Source organism: Mauremys reevesii, linkage group 14 (assembly GCF_016161935.1).
Source record: "Mauremys reevesii isolate NIE-2019 linkage group 14, ASM1616193v1, whole genome shotgun sequence".
Taxonomy (NCBI): domain Eukaryota; kingdom Metazoa; phylum Chordata; order Testudines; family Geoemydidae; genus Mauremys; species Mauremys reevesii.
This window is the reverse complement of record NC_052636.1, coordinates 25,586,619-25,594,388: the sequence shown is the minus strand read 5'-3', so window position 1 is coordinate 25,594,388 and position 7,770 is coordinate 25,586,619. Positions and strand designations below refer to the sequence as shown.

The 7,770-nt window shown below is 49.5% G+C and overlaps 1 non-coding gene across 1 annotated transcript; it reads left to right on the top strand.

The window, feature by feature from the left end:
• The first annotated feature begins 6,212 nt into the window (after positions 1–6,212).
• Positions 6,213–6,284, top strand: TRNAC-GCA. Its single transcript has one exon. It is a non-coding gene; the product is annotated as a tRNA-Cys (tRNA).
• The last annotated feature ends 1,486 nt before the right edge of the window (positions 6,285–7,770 follow it).

Here is a 7,770-nt window from a genome sequence, read left to right as displayed (position 1 = left end):
TGGTGTATGGCTTTTGTCTCCTCTGCTCACATTTTCCTGTGTCTTCCTAGGAAACAGAAGAGGCCTCCCTTGGTATCCAAGCCATTGCTTGCTAAGGAAAAGGCTTCTTTGGAGAGAAGCATTGGAAACAATCAAATCACAAACCTGGAGTTGATGAAAACGCTGCTATGACTGACATTGGCATGGCGGTTGCTTCGACTGCAATTGCTGCAACACGAGAGCCTGCACCACACATCCTTGTGATTCCCTGGAGATGTTCACACACAGATGTCATGTCACCTTCCTTTTGATTGTCATTGATGAAAATGGAGCGGTTGGGAGAAAAGTCCCAGAGAGTCGCACCGTGGCTAAGCTGGGTGACTCACCTGCCAGGTAAAGTGGAGTTAGGGATGCAGCTCCCAGTAGTGCCTTAACAAATGTGTCTGCTCTTCCCACCTTTTGGTGAATCTTTTGGAAACAGAGAAGACTGCCTCTGCCTTGCAATGCAAATGCTTGCAAAAGTTAGAAAACAACTGGTTTCAAGTGTCAGAAGGAAGCACATAAGAAATGTGGAGACAAGGAAAAGGTCATCGTAACTCAACATGCATCCATGGCTCTTGAGGCCAGAACGCAGAGCAGTAAGCACTGTACAACCACAGCAAAATCTAAACTTTACACCTTATTACACTAGGCAGTTGTTAGGTCAAGCAATTTTCTCATCCTACTGGATGTTACCCTCCTTAATACATAGAATTCCCCCTAAAACCTGGATTATTGTCCTCAGATGACCTTCATTTTCTCAGGATTCCTGCTGCTTCCAGCATAGATGTGGGAGGAAAAGGCAAAACATGATGCCACAGTCTCCTATTTTATATCCTTAGTTCAAGTGTCTAGCAGACACTTGCCCAGAAGTGTCTGGATGGGCTCTGCTGAGTCACTAGGTTGGGGAATCTTCCTGGTGTGGTCTTGTGCAACTGAGTCATAGACTTGAGCAGTCCCCACAGTGTTGTGTTTGGGCATCTGTCACTGAATTGGAAATCCCTTAATTACAATTCCTCTGCTGATTCATGGCTGTTGAACACCCTCCTCAGCAGGGGTCGCTAGCAAAATTATAGCCTATTTCAGTAACAACCATACAGCAAAATGCATAACTTCACACACCCTCATGCTATACATATTTGGACAGAATAACCGATTTCAGCAGATCATGACTTTTCATATGATAACTTACATGGAATGGTTTGTAGGACATATCACAGCCATATATGAATGATGACTATGTGAGCTACAGGGAGCTATTTTGAAGTACATCATGTCACAAAAGCCTCTAGAGACTGGCCTTTGGGGAGAGCTGGCTGAAGAGCCTTCTGCGTAACTGAGAGATCCAGGCTTGGCCCTGTCAGTTTGTGCTTATGAACTAAACTTGTCCGTTGGGCTCCCTTTTTTGTGTCTCTTTCACAGAAACAGAGCAGAAGTTCTTGGCCAATCCTTGAAAGTGCTTGTTCAAGACACAGAGAGCCTCTGTGCTGGGGCAGGGGTAGGGGTGCAGGAGGTGGTCGGGGGTGGAGGTGCTTACCTCGGGCAGAACAGCTCCCAAAGTGACTGGCACACACTCCTCCGGCAGTGGCTCCTAGGCAGTGGGATACGGGGGCGGGTCAGCTGTGGCGTTTGCACTCAGGGCTGCAGGGATATGCCGGCCACTTCCAGGAGCAATGTGGCAGGGAGGGAGGGGGCAGAGTGGGCAGGGAGCTGCCTTAGCGCTGCTGGCACATCTCCGTGTGTCACTTGGGGAGGCATCAGGTCCCTGTGGGCTGCCGGGGGCAGGGGCCGAGGGGGCTCGGGCCACCCCTTTGCCTCCTCTCTCCAGGCTCCCAGCCCATCTTGCCGGCCGACAGGGATTTTAGGGTGCAGCAGCACAGGGAGCAGGAAGGGCAAACCACAGCGGCTGCCTCCCCCCCCACATGCAGGAAAATGGCTTGACCTGCTGGCCCCACGGACTAAGGCACCAGGCCTCCAGCTTGCCCCATTCGACCCAATGGGTTGATCTTGTGGCCAGAATTATTTGCAGTTGGGATTTCCCCCAACAGTGCCCCACGGGGTCCAGGGTCAGCTCCAGCACAGGCCACGCAGGAAGGCTTAATGCTCGAGCTGCAGCACATGCTGGGCAGGCTTAAGGCCGGGCTCCCCATGGCAGGAGAGAAGAAGAAGACTGGGCCCCTGGAGGGGCAGGCTGGGGCTTCCTGGATCCCATTTGCTCACAGCCAGCGCCCTGCCCCCACTCCCATGTCATCAATGGCGCCCCCAGGTCAGCCAGAATGGAGCAGCGGTTTTCACTGCACCAAGTCCACCTATGGCTTACAGGCAACTCCCAACGCCCCACCACAGCCCACCATCTGGGCCACAAAGGAGCCCACTCAACCTCACCATTGCTGCTTTTCCTTCCCCACAGTACCCCGCTTCTCCTGGGCTGCAAGGAGCCATCCCTGGGAAGCCAACAGGCAGGCACAGGATTCTGCCTCCCAGCAGCCAACAGCACCTCCCCCGGCTTTGCAGAATGAATGGTGACGCTCTACTAACCCCATTTAGCCACAATGATGTGCTTACTTTCTGCCCTGCCTTTCTCAGCTCGACTTTCCTCTTTTGCCCCATTCCTGCCTCACTTCCTCCTTTGGCAAGTCACGCAGAGGAGGCCAGCAGGAAGAGCCGGCCTCCACCGGCCAACCTCCAACAGCAGAGGAGGCCAAGCCACAAGCCTCCAAAAGGTGACACACCGCACTCCTCTAGGTTCTCCAGACTGATGCCAAGGTGCTTTCTCCACTGCTGTCAGCACCCTCTCTCATGCGGGGGTTGGAGTTATCCCACGGACAGGCCACTAGGAGAAGGAGGAGGCCTTCCTGAACAGCAAGGGGATCTGGGAAAAGGAAGCCAGCATATTTCTGCCTGGTTTTGAACCAGGGACCTTTTGCATGTTAGGCAAATGCAATAACCACTACACTACAGAAACGCCATCTGTTTGGTTCTTGCTCACCCTGGCACAGACCGATGGACAAACCTGGAGAAAGTGGTGGCAGCCCTTCGATGGGTCAGCTGGCAGAGCAGAGCACTGGAGCCGGCGCTCAGGAAGTCGTCCTTACGTCGCCCTTGTGACTCCAGCTTGAGGGAGAGCTTCTTTTTCTTCCCCTTGCTGACAAAGAGCAAGAGAAGAATGAAAGGTCAGGTGGGCCAACTCGGTGCAGAAGCCCATGCTGTCTTTTCCTGATGCATAGCCTGAAATGAGGGACTCGTGGCAGTTAAAGGAACTGCTGCACTTTCAGAAAACATCCCACCCGTGCACAAAGGGGGATAGACGAGCGTGTTAGTCTAGCATGCTCCCAACTGAGCTACTTCAGCAGCTGCTCAGTTTCTTTTTGGCCTCCTGCTTTTCTGTCTGGGATGTTGTTGTCAGCTGTGGCACAGAAAAAGGACGTCATTGCGAGCGGCCCATGCAGACAAGATTCACTTTTGCCTTCCTTGCTCGGCTTTACTTGCTTCCTCGCCCTATTCCTGCCTTAGTTCCTGGGTTACCCGAAGGCAATGGGGAGCCAGCAATACCAGGAGGAAGTTGGGCAGCTAGACCCTGGTGGCAAAAGTCCTGCCGCCACTTGCCACCCCACTCTCTTCTCCCAGCGTCACACATTGGCCACCAGGGACTTGGGGCCCAGCAGCGCAACGGAAGGCAGTGCACAGAGCCACCCTCGTCTTGAAGCTCCGGCTCATTAAACCACATCTTCAGTCGCTGATGGCCAATGAGAGACCGACATGGCTTGCTATTTTAGCACTTGGAAATGCCATTGGTCAGTCATTGATCTCTGTAATGCTGTTACAGAACAAAGGAAAATAGAATCTCAGTGTGACATTCTATACCTTCGGGAGCGGCTGTAACCCCATAATCATCGTGATCTTACATATAGAGCATGACTTGTAAGGTATCAGGGAAAGGATATGATCGGCTGAAAGTCACTTCTCTACCCATAGATGTAGACCACTCATGCATATGAAGTCATGAGAATTGTGCAGTGTGGTTGTCACTGTGCTGCAAGGTGGGGGAGTCAGCCAAATATTAGCTCCCTAGTGGCAACAGCAAGGAAAATAACCAACACCCGGACAGGGTGTCAAACAACCCATCGACAGCCATTGTCCAGCAAGGGAGCTACAATGCAATGACTCACCTGCATGAGGACACCCCAGGGGAATTGCTCAGACTTGCTTGGAGAGACGCAGTGATGCTCACCTGACTCTGAAGGGGCGGGGGGCAAAGCCATGAGGGAAGAAAGGACATGATAAAAGGAGAGACATTTGCTAGGCTTTATCTCTCTCATGATTTGGATTCCTGGTTTTTCACCCAGGCGGCCTGGGTTCAATTCCCAGTGTGGGAACAATACAGAGCTTTTGCTCAGAGGGGAGGCAGGAAATGAAAGGAATGGGAAGGGATCCTGCCAGCAGGGGAGTTGGACAGTGTTGGAAGGGGACCCCAGAAGTGGGGGTGGGGCAGTGGTCCTGGGGGGAGATGAGGGAAGGATCCCAGCTCTGTGGGAAGTTGACATTCTGGAGAGCACAGGCCTGGCATGGGGGGTGGGAGGAGTGAGTGTGTCCCTCTAAACTCACCACCAGCAGACTTGGAAGAATTACGTATTTGTTGGTAAATGTCAATTTCTGTGTAAAAACACAACCCAATGGCAAAATCTTTCCATCGATAATCATCAAAACTAACAGATGGGCAAAGTAAGAAACATGTTGCTTGAGAACTTATCCTATTCTAATCCTCTAGGGTTCCCTTTTGCCTTAGGCACCACCACGTGGGCATTTCATATCCCTCCTCATTTTCACACAGACACACAATTTCCTTTGCACAGATCCATGAACAGCAAAACCTCCCTGTGTCTATTGTCTGAGCCAGGGCATTCGATTCCACTGAAACCTTCTCTCCTGCAATGGCAATGGTCAGACAGAGGGAATGCGTCCACCTTCCCCCTGGCAGTGAGATATTCACTCTCCTCTTCATGCTACTGCTGTTATTCCATGAGTCATCAAGGATGGAATAAAAAGCTGAGTTTACTCCAGGGTGAGGAAAGAAAGGAGCCACCAATGCTCTCAAAAATCTCAGCGCCCAGAGAAAACCTGCCTCTGTTATTGGACTCACAGAGGTGCTGGCAATACAACGGGAAAAGGGACTGTCTGAATTTCCAGGGCAGGGAATGAACAATCTACAGCAACATCATTAACCACAAACACACCCTCATCATGCTCCAGCCAGTAGGGAAATGGGCAGGAATTCTTGCTGTTCAGCCATGGCCACACGTACAGAGCTGCACAGCAGTGAGTGTGCTGGGGAAGCTGGTCTGAGCAAACAATTTGTAATGACCCTTCAGTGAGAAGAGAACCAGAGTGTAGAAAGGCCCCTGTGTTAAGTGGTTGTGGCTGAGGCCTTAGGTAGCTGGGCTAGAAAACCATGGGTGTCTTTCTGTGGAGGTTTGATCCTTACCAGCTAGGCAAGGCTGGTGTGTGGTGTCTCCATGGCTGTACTTCCAGGGTCTGATCACCCACGGTGCCATAGGGAGCCAAGCCTAGACATATTCAGAGGCTAAGGCCAGGTCAATGTTTCAAACAGTGAGTCTATGCTGCTGCAGCTCAGTAATGGAGATGCTCTGTGCCAGGGTTTCTCAAACGTCCTTTCACTGCAACCTCCTTCTGCCAAAATAACTTAATACATAGCCCTGGAAAGAGAGACCAAGTCCCTCCACTTGTGGAGTGGGGGGAAGTGCCAAAGACTGAGCCCCAGTGGGGGGAGGGCAAAACCAAAGCCTGAGGGATTCAGCCCTGGGTGGGGGGGCTCAGACTTTTGGCTTCAGCCCCAGGACCCAACAAGTCTAATACCAGCCCTGGTGACCCCATTAAAACAGGGTCACGACCCACTTTGCGGTCCTGACCCACAGCTTGAGAACCACTGCTCCATGCTGAGGGGGGAGAGTTTTCCTGTTGGTGTAGTCAATCCACTTCCCCAGGAGGTGGCAGCTCTGCCATGGGGAGAAGCTATATCAGTGGGGGTGCAAGCTGTGGTGTTTACCACATTTAAGAAGTTTAATCAAACCCCATTTTTAAAACCACCTGTGGTCTGGGAATGGCAAAGGAGCTCAATGAAGCAGGGTCTGTCCTTCAAAGTCCTGGAGATCACGATTCCATACTCCTGTTGTAATGGGGGTATAGCTCAGTGGTAGAGTGTTTGATTGCAGATCAAGTGGTCCTTTGTTCAAATCCAGGTGCCCTCTTAAAGAAAAGGAAAAACATTTTCATTTCCATTATGTTCAGGAGCTCCACCATACGAGGATGCTTGAAATGAATGTGAACACTCAACATTTCACTGTCCAAATGCATAAAAACCTAGCAAAGCTGTCCATCAGCTGAAATCAGTTCCAATCCTCTAAGTGTCTAGTTTATGTTTTCATCAATTAAACAAAAGGTATCATTCCCTGAAGCAGAGCACAAGTTTGAAATACAGGCAGCATAGAGCCAACATTCATAATGTCAACTACAAAAAATGATACACATCTAGAGATAGCATCATTATAATCAGCCAATCAGAACCTCTCCATAGACCCCTTATATGACCACTTCTCTGTAATATTGACTGCAAATATAGAACAGTGGTCGCAACGGTGATCTATACAGTTACAGATTATGTCAATAACGTCACAGGAGGTGACATGGCATCAGTGAGACTGATACTGGAATACTGCCTCCAGTTTTGGTGTCCTCATTTGAAAAGATGTGAAATTGGGGCTCGGGCAGCAAAGAGCCACCTAATGTTCTGAGGACTGGAAAAAATACCTTCTAGTGAGCTATTGAAAGAGCTCAACCTGATTAGCTTATCAAAAGAAGATTGAAAGGTAACTTCATTTAAGTGCCTTAATGGAGAGGAAAGATTGGGTATTTAAGGGCTCTTTAATCGAGCAGAGAAAGGCATAAGAAGACCCAATGGCTGGAAGGTGAAAAGAGACAAATTCATATTACAACTGTCAAAGTTAGACTCAGGACTCACAGTTTGTCAGACCACTCTGTTTTATTAGCACAGTGCTCTGCTAATAACACCCAGATAATGTGAGCACCATGCAAGACACAAACTATCTTATTTATACAGATAAAAGGGTGAGAACTTAACAAGATAACAAAGGAGGCAGAATCAGATAAGTTTACCTGGGCTAGGCATGCATATCTTATTTCCTTACTTAACTATTACCCATCTTCTGTTAATGTTTCGCCATTAGAACCATTGTTTATGCCTAATGTTTCTTTTCCTGGCACCTGTATTTCAACATTTCTTATTTCTGCTTAAAGGTACATACAACATTTCTTTAATCCATTCTTATTTTTACAATAATTCATTCTACTTTCACACAACTAAGGCACAAAAATTCAACAGCGAGGATGATTCACCACAAGAACAAGCTACCAAGGAAAGAGATGGATTCTCCATCTCCTGATGTCTTTCTGGAATGTGTTTGCCTCAAAAGTAGCTATTGTGTTATACAGAAGGCCTGTGATATGCAGGGGGTCAGATTAGATGCTCTAATGGTCTCTTCTTGCCATAAAGTCGACTAATTTCTGAAAAACTGAGTGTAGCATTGGGAGCAGCGTCTGATGTTTTCCTGTCTAGCCGGCTTGCTGCCTAGAACGAACGCTCCTTGAGTGGGGTGATCCACAGGGAGTAGCTCAAACCTCCAAAGTGCCTGGCCAGGGGCAGGACATTGGCACAGC